Raw genomic sequence first — 14,940 nt, 5'->3', positions numbered from 1 at the left:
TCCTGCATTGCAGGCCACCCCTAACCCTCCGAGCCACTAGGGAAACCTGAACCTCTCTGAGATAGGGTCTTTGGGGGCATTCAATTTTTTACCAACAATTCAACTTGTTTAGTAACTAAGTTTACTCACATTTTCTGCATTTCATTAATAAACATATTTTATTAATGTACTGGTAAATGTTTTCTAGAAAGTTGTACATTTCATCCAACTTTTCAAAAGTATTGATGCTAAGTTATTCAGAATATTTTGTCTGTAGTTAAGCCTCCTTTTCATCATCCCTAGTATCTTCAGTTTTTCTTTTTTCTCTTGTTCATTTTGGTTGGAGCTATTTTGCTATTGTTTTTTTTTATGCTCTTTTCTATTTAATTAGACTTTCTAAAGACCCATCTTTTGATCTCTATGTTCATTTTACTCACTTTCGCTCTTGATATTACTATTCGTTTCTCCTATTTTCTTTTTATATATTTCAATATTTCTTCCTTTTAATAAATGTTTAAGGCAATAAATTTACCTCCAAGAACCACTTTAGCTACATTTCATGAGTATTTGTATGTATTTGTATGTACTAGTTCCAAGGTAAGAGAAACTCAAGTAAGACGGTAGGTGTTGTGAGAGGCATCAGAGGGCAGGCACAGTGAAACCATAATCACAGAAAACTAGCCAGTCTGATCACATGGACCACAGCCTTGTCTAACTCAGTGAAACTAAGCCATGTCTGTGGGGCCACCCAAGATGGATGGGTCATGGTGGAGAGGTCTGACAGAATGTGGTCCACTGGAGAAGGGAATGGCAAACCACTTCAGTATTTTTGCCTTGAGAACCCCAAGAACAGTATGAAAAGGCAAAATGACAGGATACTGAAACAGAAACTCCCCAGGTTGGTAAATGCCCAATATGCTACTGGAGATCAGTGGAGAAATAACTCTAGAAAGAATGAAGGGATGGAGCCAAAGCAAAAACAATATCCAGATGTGGATGTGACTGGTGATAGAAGCAAGGTCCGATGCTGTAAAGAGTAATATTGCATAGGAACCTGGAATGTCAGGTCCATGAATCAAGGCAAATTGAAAGTGGTCAAACAGGAGATGGCAAGAGTGAACATCGACATTCTAGGAATCAGTGAACTAAAATGGACTGGATGGGTGAATTTAACTCAGATGACCATTATATCTACACTGTGGGCAGGAATCCCTTAGAAGAAATGGAGTAGCCATCACGGTCAACAAAAGAGTCTGAAATGCAGTACTTGGATGAAATCTCAAAAACGACAGAATGATCTCTGTTCATTTCCAAGGCAAACCATTCAATATCACTGTAATCCAAGCCTATGCCCCAATCAGTAATGCTGAAGAAGCTGAAGTTGAATGGTTTTATGAAGACCTACAAGACCTTTTAGAACTAACACCCTCAAAAATGTTCTTTTCATTATAGGGGACTGGAATGCAAAAGTAGGAAGTCAAGAAACACCTGGAGTAACAGGCAAATTTGGCCTTGGAGTACAGAATAAAGCAGGGCAAAGGCTAATAGAGTTTTCCCAAAGGAACACACTGGTCATAGCAAACACCCTCTTCCAACAACACAAGAGAAGACTCTACACATGGACATCACCAGATGGTCAACACCAAAATCAGATTGATTATATTCTTTGCAGCCAAAGATGGAGAAGCTCTATACAGTCAGCAAAAACAAGTCTGGGAGCTGATTGTGGCTCAGATCATGAACTCCTTATTGCCAAATTCAGACTTAAATTGAAGAAAGTAGGGAAAACCACTCGACCATTCAGGTATGACCTAAATAAAATCCCTTATGATTGTACAGTGGAAGTGAGAAATAGATTTAAGGGCCTAGATCTGATAGATAGAGTGCCTGATGAACTATGTACAGGAGACAGGGATCAAGACCATCCCCATGGAAAAGAAATGCAAAAAAGCAAAATGGCTGTCTGAGGAGGCCTTACAAATAGCTGTGAAAAGAAGAGAAGTGAAAAGCAAAGGAGAAAAGGAAAGATATTCTCATTTGAATGCAGAGTTCCAAAGAATAGCAAGGAGCGATAAGAAAGTCTTCCTCAGTGATTAATGCAAGGAAATAGAGGAAAACAAGAGAATGGGAAAGACTAGAGGTCTTTTCAAGAAAATTAGAGATACCAAGGGAATATTTCATACAAAGATGAGCTCAATAAAGGACATAAACAGTAGGGACCTAACAGAAGCAGAAGATATTAAGAAGAGGTGGCAAGAATACACAGAAGAACTGTACAAAATAGATCTTCACGACCCAGATAATCATGATGGTATAATCACTCACCTAGAGCCAGACATCCTGGAATGTGAAGTCAAGTGGGCCTTAGAAAGCATCACTACAAACAAAGCTAGTGGAGGTGATGGAATTCCAGTTGAGCTATTTCAAATCCTGAAAGATGATGCTGTGAAAGTGTTGTACTCAATATGCCAACAAATTTGGAAAACTCAGCAGTGGCCACAGGACTGGAAAAGGTCAGTTTTCATTCCAATCCCCAAAAAAGGCAATGCCAAAAAATGCTCAAACTACCGTACAATTGCACTCATCTCACAGGCTAGTAAAGTAATCCTCAAAATTCTCCAAGCCAGGCTTTAGCAATACGTGAACCGTGAACTTCCAAATGTTCAAGCTGGTTTTAGAAAACGAGGAACCAGAGATCAAATTGCCAACATCTGCTGGATCATGGAAAAAGCAAGAGAGTTCCAGAAAAACATCTATTTCTGCTTTATTGACTATACCAAAGCCTTTGACTGTGTGGATCACAATAAACTGTGGAAAATTCTGAAAGAGATGAGAATACCAGACCACCTGACCTGACTTTTGAGAAACCTATATGCAAGTCAGGAAGCAACAGTTACAACTGGACATGGAACAACAGACTGGTTCCAAATAGGAAAAAGAGTAAGTCAAGGCTGTATATTATCACCCTGCTTATTTAAATTATATGCAGAGTACCTCATGAGAAATGCTGGGCTGGAAGAAGCACAAGCTGAAATCAAGATTGCTGGGAGAAATATCAATAACCTCAGATATGCAGATGATACCACCCTTATGGCAGAAAGTGAAGAGGAACTAAAAAGCCTCTTGATGAAAGTGAAAGAGGAGAGTGAAAAAGTTGGCTTAAAGCTCAACATTCAGAAAACGAAGATCATGGCATCTGGTCCCATTACTTCAAGGGAAATAGATGGGGAAACAGTGGAAACAGTGTCAGACTTTATTTTGGGGGCTCCAAAATCACTGCAGATGGTGATTGAAGCCATGAAATTAAAAGACGCTTACTCCTTGGAAGGAAAGTTATGACCAACCTAGACAGCATATTAAAAAGCAGAGACATTACTTTGCCAATAAAGGTCCATCTAATCAAGGCTATGGTTTTTCCAGTGGTCATGTATGAATGTGAGAGTTCGACTGTGAAGAAAGCTGAGCATCGAAGAATTGATGCTTTTGAACTGTGGTGTTGGAGAATACTCTTGAGAGTCCCTTGGACTGCAAGGAGGTCCAACCAGTCCATCCTAAAGGAGATCAGTCCTGGGTGTTCATTGGAAGGACTGATTCTGAGGCTGAAACTCCAATACTTTGGCCACCTCATGTGAAGAGTTGACTCATTGGAAAAGACCCTGATGCTGGGAGGGATTGGGGGGCAGGAGGAGAAGGGGACAACAGAGGATGAGGTGGCTGGATGGCATCACTGACTCAATGGATATGAGTTTGGGTAAACTCCGGGAGTTGGTGATGGACAGGGAGGCCTGGCATGCTGTGATTCATGGGGTCAAAAGGAGTCAGACACGACTGAGCGACTGAACTGAACTGAACTGAGTGTCATAGTCCCTCATTCCAAATATTTCGTAATTTTCATTAGTGTGTTATGATTTCCTCTTTAAACTGATTTGTTCAGTAAATCTTTTATGTTTTCAAAATACACTTTTATTTTTTTCTAATTAAATTCAAATATCTTCTTTATTGGTTACTCTTGTCATCATAATGTAGGGTTTCTCTTTTTATCTTCAATTTTTATGCTTTCTCTACTAATATCACTAAAACAATTTTCTTTCAATTGATACTTCCTTGCATATGTTCTTCCAGCCTTTTACTGAAAATATTTGTGATTCATTCTGGTTTAGTTGTATCTCTTATAATAAGCGCGCACATGCACACACACACACACACACACATATATAAAGTGAGTCTATTATTTTTTGCAATAATGGACACACTTGTAGATATGACGACCTTGCTTCCTGGACCATCTCTATCAACATTGATCTTTGCATATTTTCTCTTTCTATTTCTTGGAAGAAGTTTTTTAATTTTTTGCTGGGTTGAAAGTTATAGACTGTATTTCTCTTTCAGTTTTGCTTAAAAATTATGCACATATATATGTTAGAGTTATTCCATGACTCCTGAACTCCTGAACTAGGTCCTTAGCACGTTTTAAGGACCGAGTGACTAACTTCCTGCTTCTCTCCCACATTCCTCATCAAGACTATCTAAGGTTGGTTTCCCATACAAAATACACACAATTATAATTTCCCATTGTCAATAACTAATTCAGTTTACTGAGGTATTTTATCAATATTTCTTGCATCCAGCTCTTCCCTTTGGACTTGCTGTATTCTTGCTGAAGTAAAACTTTTATCAGCTCTCTTTGATTAGCAAATTTCTTTGAGTAGCAAATTGCTAGTCTTTGTTTACCTGAAAATATATCTTCCTTCATTTTTGCAAAAAGGCTTAGCTGGGGGTAGAGTTCTGGGTTGGCAAATTTTCATTCTCAGAACTCTGAAGCTCACCCTCCATTACACTCAGGCTTGTTTTCTTGAATCGTCCCTCTGTTCACAACTTTTGCAAGATTTCTACCTGGCACAGCTCCTGAGTCTCGTCTGAAGTTTTCCTTTTTGTTTCCTAATTCCTTGTCTTCTAAAACTAGACTTTTTAAAAACATATTGAGAATTTTAAGTGTATTTATTTTAAGTTCTTTTCCCTATAAGTCTGTTGTTCTAATTTCACCTGGGGCAAATACATCTTCCCATTAATGACTGTATTGTCTGCTTCCCTCAGCATGAGGTTTCTGAAAACATTTCTTGGAATTTTGTGTTTGTGGGTCTCGAGAGAGGAAGGGATTCTCTGACCTCACACTGCCTTCTGCCCAGTCTCAGAGCTTGCCTGCTGTCACCATTTGCCCCCTGGGTAAGATGTGACATGAGATCCAGGTCACTGTGGCCAGCAGAGTCTGGCTCAGTTCTGGGCACAAGGCTGGTCCTTCCTTTCTCAGGCCTGAGCTTCAGAGGGGGTGCAGCCATGGACATCGTTGCCAGCAGCAGCTTTGGCTGCCTCCCTTCAGGAGTGGGGACCCCTTCCGCACTCCAGGTCCGGGCAGGAGCCTCTGTGGAGCACGGTTAGCAGTGACCTCCTGCAGCCTCGGCTCTGCCTGCAGAGGCACTGGCAGCCTGAGTGCATTTCACCACCTGCCTTCCTGTTCCCTCGGCCCTAGGAGGTGTGGCTCTGGTTTCTTGTGTGCCTGTGTCTTTTATAATTATTCTTCCTGTTGCTGTTGTTCAGTTGCTAACTCGTGTCCCACTCTGTGACCCCATGGACTGCAGCACACCAGGCTGTCCTCCACTATCTCCTGGAGTTTGCTCAAATTCATGTCCATTGAGTCAGTGATGCCATCCAACCAACTCATCCTCTGTCATCCCCTTCTCCTTCTGCCTTCAATCTTTCCCAGCATCAGGGTCTTTTTTTTCTCCCTTGTACTTTGCCATTATTATGTCTTTGGAAGGGTGTAGAGGAGGGTCTCAAGCTGACCTTGTGCCATTATCATGCAAAGAACCAATTTTAATGACTACAAATATTCTGTTAGATTTCAGTCCTGATTTATTTCACCATTACTCTGATTTCATTTAATAACTTTTAAAATTATAAATTTAATAACTTTTAAATTGTAAATATTGATTACATTTTATTTAATGCTTTGTCCATAGCCTAGAATAAATTTCTTAGGAGAGAAAAATAGCATGCCAAGAGGTATAAACATTTTAAAAGCTACTTTGGTACATGGAATTTATTTTTCAAAAAGATACCAGGTGTGGGTGTGCATGGAGATGCGTGTGTGTGTGTCTGTGTGTGTGTAAGTGCGTGTATATGTGTTCCAGGCTGAGAAAACTTCTGATGAGAAGGTGAGAAGCAGGAAAAAGTGACCCTGGGAACTCCTACATGGCTGGCTATGCATGAGGAAACTGAAATATATTTGTGTTTTTCTGCCTGAATTTTTAACTTAGTGTGACAATCTCCAGGTCCACCCATGTTGCTACAAATGGTATTATTTCATTCTTTTTTATGGTTGAATAATATTTCATTGTAAATATATACCACATCTTCTTTATCCATGGACAAAGTTTTTGCTAAAGTTACTGATAGCCTCTGAGTCCCTTCCCTGGGCGACCCAGACTGGACTTCCCTGGTGGCTCAGATGGTAAAGCGTCTGTCTACAATGCAGGAGACCCAGGTTCGATCCCTGGGTTGGGAAAATCGCCTGGAGAAGGAAAGGGCAATCCACTCCAGTACTAATGCCTGGAAAATCCCATGGACAGAGGAGCCTGGTAGGCTACAGTCCATGGAGTCACAAAGAGTTGGACACGACTGAGTGACTTCACTTCACTTCACTTCTGGGTCCCTAAGTACATGCACACTTTTCCAGTCTGTCATTGACTTCCCAGCAGAATCTAATTCAGGGGAGCTTTCTCTCTACCCTGTTCTTGAAACACCAAGTACCTCCTGCCAGGCACTCCCTCCTGCTTTCCAAGGGTTCCTGAAAGTTCAGGAACTCCTCTCCTCCCTTCGCGACACTCCATGGCGTCTCTGGTCCAGGGCTTTACAAGGCACAGGGGTTCCAGCCCAGGTTATTTATTGACTAAATAGTTAAGGACAGAGCTTGTGGGAAAGTGGCCAGATGTACACACAGGGTCACCATGTGGGACTTTGCAGCCAGACTGAGGACTGTGACCTTCACATGTAGAGGAGTGGGTACCATTTAAAATAGCAGCATGACATGTCATCTGTTATATTTTTCACCCTAAACCTGGGAGGTCTAGTGGAGTCAGGGCTGAAAAGAAGAAGGGGTGATGCAGGAAGATGATGTAGGAGACATTCAGCCCTGGAGATGACGGCGGTCAGATGACTGGTTGGGGGCAGGGGGTTGGGAAGCAAAGAGGGAGCATGGAGACCTTCGGAGACCCAGCTTCCCAGGACTCGTTTGCTTGAATGAACTCAGTGGTAAGGAGGGAGGAGATGGATTTCTGGTATGTCTGGTGGGTCATGGAGAGGAAGACATCACAGGGGTTTTGGTGGAAGATGACGAGTTCTATGTGGGACACCTGCATTTTGAGAGTCAGAGGAAATTCTGAGTAGTATTTGATTCCATGGGTCTGAAATTCAGAAAAAAAGATCCTGGGCTGTGACTTCTGTGCCTTGTAAAGCCCTAGCCTTGAGATGCCATGGAGTGTTGTGAAGGGAGAGAGAGAGAAGCCTTGGGGTTGAGCCTGCAGGAATTCTTGGGGAGTGGGAGAGGTGACCTGGCAAGGAGGTACTTGGTCTCCCAGGAACAAGGTAGAGAGAAAGCTCTCCCAAATGAGATTCCTCTGAGAAGTCAACGACAGGCGGGACAGGTGTGCATGTACTTAGGGACCCAGAAGCCATCAGTGACTTTAGCAAATCTTTCTTGATGAATAAAGAAGATGTATATTTACAATGGAATATTACTCAACCATAGGAAAGAAGGAAGTCATGCCATTTGGAGCAATATGGATGGACCTGGAGATTGTCACACTAAGTGAAGAAAACCAGACAGAAAAAGACAAATGTCATATGATATTGCTTAGATTCAGAATCTTAAAAAAAGATACAAATGAACCTATATACAAAACAGACTCACTGACTTAGAGAATGAATTTATGATTACCAGGAGGGAAGGGTTGGGGGAGAGGGATAGATTGGGAGTTTGGGATGGACACTACACACTGCTATATTTAAAATAGATAACCAAAATAAAACGAAGCATATATGCTCCATTTTTAGACAAAAACAGAAAAAGGTAAATAGTTTATTTATATAAAAATTTAAAAATGTGAAAAGCTCAAAAAAAAAAAAAAAAAACCACACCAGACAACAGTAAGGACCTACTGTAAAAAAAACAAAACAAAAAACACTTTGAAAGAGTGGAAACCAGATGAAGTGGATGGGAGAGAGGATGATTAAACAGTAGAGAAAGGGAATAAAGATAAAACTCAAGAAGCCTGTTTGCAGAAGGCACAACAGGGACTCAGACAGAACCAAGGACCCCAGCCTGGGGCACGCAACTCCTAAACTGAGCTCCCCCCACACCTCACAGCTGCAGCCCAGGTGAACCCCGGAAGGAAGGAAGTGACTGGGAGCGTGCGTGGCTGGGGCGATGGCGGACTCCCAGGCACGGTACAACCTGAGGTCCCGCCAGGGGAACCGCTTATACATTCCAAGCCAGCATGCTTGCTGACACGGATGATAATGACGCTGACACCACTGAGTTCGTTCCTCGTTAGTCAGAGGAGAGAATGACCTGAGTTATCACAGCTCTCATCCTTGGAGAGCCTGGCAGCCCTCTCGGAGGTGAATCACGGTCCAGCGTGAAGGAGTTGTTTGACATGCAGCAGCACCAGCTGGCACGGGGCAGCCTGAGCCACTCCAGCAGGGCGGCAGCTGGAGGGCAGCGCCAGGTGTCCCTTTGTGCCTATGATCGAAGCTCTGGACGCAGATACAAAGGAATGCAAATTAGCGGCAGAGGAAAAGTGACTTCAGCCCTCATCAGTGTCCGGGAGCCGGGACCAGGTCTCCATCCCCTGGAGGCTCCTGCTTGGGGCCACTCGCCCCCACCCTCCCACCCTGACCCCGGGATCCTCCAGCCTAGGGAACGGCCAAGAAATACATGTAAACTGTAAATCAAAAGTATAAAACATATGAATAAAGAGAAAATGCTCTTTGGCTGTAAGAAGAGACATCTGTTGGGCTCCATATAATTAAAAACTGGAACCAAGTTGGAGAGAAGGATGGTTAGGGCCCCTTGGGAAAATGCCCCCGGCTTCTCGGGTTAACCCCCAGAAGCCTTGGGAAGAAATTTACAGGATCACCTGAGAATGGGGGAAGTAAAACCCTCTGCCTGGCAGAGACGATGGGGTTTGAGATTGTCCACATTGCAGCCCAGGAATGAGCAAGGAAGAGTCTGCTTTCTTAGAAAGAGAAGCCTGCCTTTTCTACTCAATTATTCTCTCTCCTTGACTGGATTTTTCATGGGCCCTTTCTCCGAGCGCTTTCGGGAGAAACAGACCTTAGGTGTGCTGAGATCAGCTCTGGACCATACCTCCTCTTGTCTGACTGATTCAGAATCAAAGCCACACTCCAGGGTGCAGGTGTGACCCTTAGACACATTATTTATTTTTTTAGAGGAAGAAACTGCTGGAAGACTATTTGATTTGCAAATAACCTCCCAGCTCATCTGTGAAGGAGCCTCAGCCCACACTCAGGTCCCAGACCTGAGAAACTAGAACCTCAGAGACAGCCCTCAAGGAAAATGTTCTCAGTCCATGCAGGGTGAGTCTCCTTGTAAGGAGAGGTCCCCCCTCCCTCTGAAGGAAGAAGACTCTTTTACACTTAAAGCTGATTTTGGAGAGTCAAAAATCGAGTTGTTGTTCAGTCACTATTCTATCCACCTCTTGGTGATCCCATGGACCACAGCATGACAGGCTCCTCGGTACTCCACTATCTCCTGGAGTTTGCTTAGCTTCATGTCCATGGAGTTGGTTGATGCGATCCAACCATCTCATCCTCTGTTGTCCCCTTCTCCTCTTACCCTCAGTCTTTCTCAGCATCAGGGTCTTTTCCAATGAGTTGGCTTATTGCATCAAGTGGCCAAAGTACTGGAGCTTCAGCTTCAGTATCAGTCCTTTCAATGAACATTCAGGATTAATTTTCTTTAGGATTGACTGGTTTGATCTCCTTGCAGTCCAAGAGACTCTAAAGACTCTTCTCCAGCACCACGATTTGAAACCATCAAATTCAAAAGCCTAGACTTTTTCCTTACTGGGTTTTAAGGCAATTCTGCAAAAGAGCTTTTGCTCGGTGGAAATAACTATGGTGTTCTCGTAAAAAAAAACACAAGCGCGCAGATGGATTTCATTTTCTTCTCTCTAGGAGTTTTGGAGGAAAATATCTCCTTGTGGAAAGGAAGCTATAAGAGGATGGCCTCCATCCCCTGCCTCCTCTCTTCCATCAAACATCCCAGACCTATTCATTTGTGAGTCAGAAGTCAGCATTTCTGGTGCATTTCTGACTTTTCATTTTGTCATATCAGGGTGACTGTGGAGGGTAGAACATAAATACATGGACAAAGAAATGTATAAAACATAACTATATGAAGTATACACACACTGATGTTTCATACATGAAATTTACATTGTTTTCATAATTATAATTTTAGTGTATGTGAAATTTGAGGCTGACAATATTTTGAATATCTGTCAGCATCATGATGTAATTCTTTGTATTTCATCTGTGCCTTCATATCTTTCGACGCCCAAGAAGACTTTCTCCCATGCCCAGATTCAAGGTCCCTCATACTCCTGCCGTCATCCCACTGGGAGCTGACCTTTCTCCTTGGTTTCAACAAGGGTCAGTTGCTCAAGCCTCAGAAATCTCTCCTCCCCCAGGTCCAGGCTCTGCCCTCTGGTCCTCAGGCAGATGGTTCGAGCTGGGGGTCCTGTGGATGCCCCACATTCTGTGTCCCAAACTGAACGTGTGCTTCCCAAGCTGCATCCATGCTTCCCCCCGCACTGTCCACCTGGTCACCCAAATCAGGAACTCGGGAGACAGAGTAGCCTCAATTTTTTTCTCTCCACTCCCTGTATATTATTAGCCACGCATATCCACAGGGGTGGTATTCCACAGAGAGGTAGTTTATCCAGAGCTGGCCGCCTCCGCCTCCTTGGTCACCTGCCCCGTGGCTGATGGAACAGCTGTGTACCCATCCTCCAGGGAGATGTCTAAGAGGCATCCTTGAGCTCCGTCCTTCTCCACAGGCCAGCAACTCCCTGATTTATTGATATAAAATCTTCTTGAACAAGAACTGTGCTGATTACACCTTCAGAGTTCTCTCTGCACCCAGAATTTCCCTTTACGTTCAACCTCCACACTGCCGCCAGGGATCCAGCTAATATAAAGTTCTTTGAAACCTTCGAGTGACACCTTATCACCCACAAGGAAACTCAACCAACTCCTTAGTAGTGTCCATTATCTTCCCCAAATCCTCTGCTTCTCCATCTTCGTCTCTTGCCACACGCTGCCTTCAATGGCGTCGGCCGCTGTATGTGCTTTGAACAAACCATGCCAACTTCTTTGCAGGCTCTTAGGCTGGATGCATCTTTAATACATGCCCATCCAGCTGGTGAGCTCCTAGCCATCACTTACCACAGCTACAGTGCCACCCTGCTGCCCACCTCTCCTCTCTGTGCCCTGCATGTCCCTGGGCACATCTCAGTCATTGCACCTGCTGCATGGAATCACACCTTAGCTCCTTTATATCCCTGTCTTCCTACAGGGCACTTTAGGAAGTGAGCATTTTAGGGCACTGTCTTCATTGTTTTCCTATCTCATGGCCCCGATCAGTGCTTGGTATAAAGTAAACATCAGTAAATACTCACCGAATGAATGAATAAATGAATACAGAGTGTTTTCCAGGCATGGCTCAAGCCAGATGCCTTACTGTCGTGAGCAACAAACCCACACTGAGCTGGTCTCTGCTGGCATTTTCGGCTCATCTCCCGTGACCCTCCCAAATCTATCCTTGTTGCCAGCAGCGGAACGGCCCTTCCCTCCTATATTTTCCCCCTCAGTAACCTCATCCCAAGCCTTGGCTTGGATTTCCACCTATTCTTGGATGAGTCTCAAAGGTACATCTCTAGCCAGACTTCTCCTCCGAGCTCCACATCTGTTTAGCCAGCTGCCAACGTGGGGCTCTCACTGGTGCCTACGAGTCAATGTGCCTCACCCCTGAACTGTCCTCCTCCAGGCTCCTTCCTCAGTAAATGGTGCCACCATCTGTTCCTGGGAACAAGGAGAGACAGGAGTCATTCTGAGCCCCTTTCTCTAAACCCCTCCTCACTCATCTCTGATCATCACCAACTGCAAGAATTTGCCTCTTGTTTATTCCTCCAACAGATATTGATCAGACACCAGTGATGTGCTGGGCTCTCTTTTGGGCCTTGGGAATTCAATGTGGGAACAAGACAAGCAAGACCCTGATCTCCTGGAGTTGACATGAAGGAGAAAACTGTCAATAAAAAGTACACGACCCAGTGGTTATAAATGCTGTCAATATAGTGGATATGGCAGTGATGGAGGGGAAAGGGTAGATTGGGAAGAGGTATTCATTGCCCACCCAACATCCACTTTCCTCTTATAAAAAATCTGATTGTATTTGAGGAAACAGTGTGCCTAGCTTAAAAAAAAAAGCAGCAGCAAAATAAAAGATAACTTTATATCCATCCTCCTCACCATGAGGATGGTCATATGATATGTCTGGTCAGAGACCTCAGAGTCAGTGAGTCAGGGGTGTCTGAGAAATGTCTGCTTTCCAGATGGAGGTGGTGTCCCATTCATTCCTTGACTTCCATCTTCCTTCCTGGAGCAGGAACAAGAAGTTTAAATTGGGGCAGCCTCAGTTGAAGGGAGAGGTGACCCAGACACGTGCCTTGTGAGGTTCTGGAGCTACTGCTCCAGGCGTGGGCTGGTGGTCTCCAGTGGTCTTGCTTTGTGGAGGCAAACACTCCATCCCCATCTGGTTGAGCCTCTGTAAAGACTCTGTGTTATCTGGGGTCTAGTGCGATCTCAGGAGGACAGGATGAGCATGAAACCCATCCCCCTGTCTTTGTCCGCAGCACCATAACCAAGGACGGGGGCCCTCCTGCCTGATGAACTGGTGTCCGTGCTGACCTCCTGCGATCCCACCACCATACCGCAGTCAGAAGGATGGCTCCGCGTGCAAGGTGGCTTGACAGGTGCTTTCCGTAGCTGTCGGCACAAGCCAGAACTTCCTCCTCTTGTCTCTGAGCCCTCCTGCTCATCCGATTCCATGATCTGCTCCCAGCCTCTCTGCCTCTTCCCAGCTCTCATCCTTGCCTTGCTGCCTAATCTGGCTTCTTCTTCCCTCTTGGCTAAGGCAAGCCCATTTCAGAAACAGTGGACACTGTGTCTGTCTCATGCCTGATGATCCCAGAACCCTGCTTGACTCCCGGCACCCGTGATATTTGTGGTACAAAAGCAGGAACAAGTGAGTGGATGAAGGATTTGGCTCTTCTCCTGAGGCTGCCCCTGTTATGTCTCATTTCTTTTTCCTCCTGGGCACCTACAACTAAACTTTTAAGACTTAGAGAATCAGTCAATGGTATTTTGACGTTAAGATAATGTCAGCATATGATCAGGGCAGGTTGTGACAGAAGCCCTTGAAAACCACCCACCACCAATACTGCCTTTGCTTTGAGTCCATTCTCTCTGGGAAGAATTAGGTCTTTCAGCTTTGGGGTTTCTACAATTTCTGTCCCATGTGTATATTTGTAGAGCAAACATTCACCAAGAGATGTTTACAGAAACACACTGTCCCTCCATCTACTGGACTGGGAATCTAGAGGATGAAATAAATCATACTTCATTGACTTGGTCCCCCATCAGTATTTCCAGCACATCAAACGTGTTTCAAAATCATGGGAATCAACCAATTTCATCAAAAAGAAGACTGTAGCTTGGAAATGCCGTGTCCTCCCACAGTTAGGGAAAGCAAGGGGCTGCCTCAAGCTGGGAAGCACCCATCAAGGTCAGCCATCATCTCTGACCTTGATGCCCCAACATTCCAGTTTCCCTGGAGAGACCTATTTTTCAGAAGCATAATGACTAACGCCTGGAAGTTCTAGTTTTTCACAGAAAAGTTTCTATTTTCTTCATACCTCCCTGGAAGATAATGAATGTTGTAATCTCTCAGTGACTTCCACCCTTTCTCATTATAGAAAGAATTAAATTACTGATTTATCTGAAAACATACCCCCCCCCACCGCCCATGGTATCAATTCTCCAATTAGTCACCATCCTTTGAAAGTAACCCTGGCGTGGCTGGTGTGAGTAGGGCAGGGATGGTTGTGAGATCCTAAGAGCCCTTGGCTTTGTCTCCTTGGCGAGAGCGTCCTTCCCTCCCCAGAGGCGCGCGCAGCAGCTCTGCGGGCGCGGGGGCGGCGAGCCCGGCCCCTGCTGGAACAGCCGCCCTGGGCCTGCGGGCGCCACCTTGCACGCGCCCCGCGGCCCGCTGCCCGAGCCATTCTGAGCGGCTCGCTCCTGTTTCCCAACGAGTTCTGACTAAACGCCATCAGCCGTATGACAGGGTCTAACAAATATCAGCACTCCGCCAGGTTCAATAAACACCTTCTTCAGGGTAATGGTCCTTAATGAGGACACCAGCCATCAGTTAGGTTGGGAACACACTGTAATTATGGGCAAAGACGTCTGGAAAGAGAGACCTGCGCGAGTGAGGGTTGGAGGCCGTGGGGGAGGGGAGCTCATAAAAAAATTCACCTTCGCTCTCAACTTTGTGCTGGTGGGAGGGGAAAAAAAAACAACTCAAGTTTTAGAGGTTATTTCCCAAACAATGTCAACAATTTATTGACGGATCTAGGGGTTAAATAGTCACTCATGTAATCCCTGCCAAGTTTCATGTATCTGTAATTAAGTCAATGAGGGCCTCGGAAACTTGCTTGATGGAGCACTTGGCTAAATTGGATCTATTACATGGAGCGGAGAACACCTTCCATCAAAATAATCCTTTAGGGTCTGCCATGGATGTCATGGACGTTTCCATCA

At 44.6% G+C, this 14,940-nt stretch overlaps 1 non-coding gene across 1 annotated transcript; it reads left to right on the top strand.

The window, feature by feature from the left end:
- The first annotated feature begins 6,469 nt into the window (after positions 1-6,469).
- TRNAC-ACA lies at positions 6,470-6,541 on the top strand. The gene has a single exon. It is a non-coding gene; the product is annotated as a tRNA-Cys (tRNA).
- The last annotated feature ends 8,399 nt before the right edge of the window (positions 6,542-14,940 follow it).

This window comes from Oryx dammah, unplaced genomic scaffold, assembly GCF_014754425.2.
Source record: "Oryx dammah isolate SB20612 unplaced genomic scaffold, SCBI_Odam_1.1 HiC_scaffold_14, whole genome shotgun sequence".
In the NCBI taxonomy this organism is placed as follows: Eukaryota; Metazoa; Chordata; class Mammalia; order Artiodactyla; family Bovidae; genus Oryx; species Oryx dammah.
This window is presented reverse-complemented; position numbering and strand designations above follow the sequence as displayed.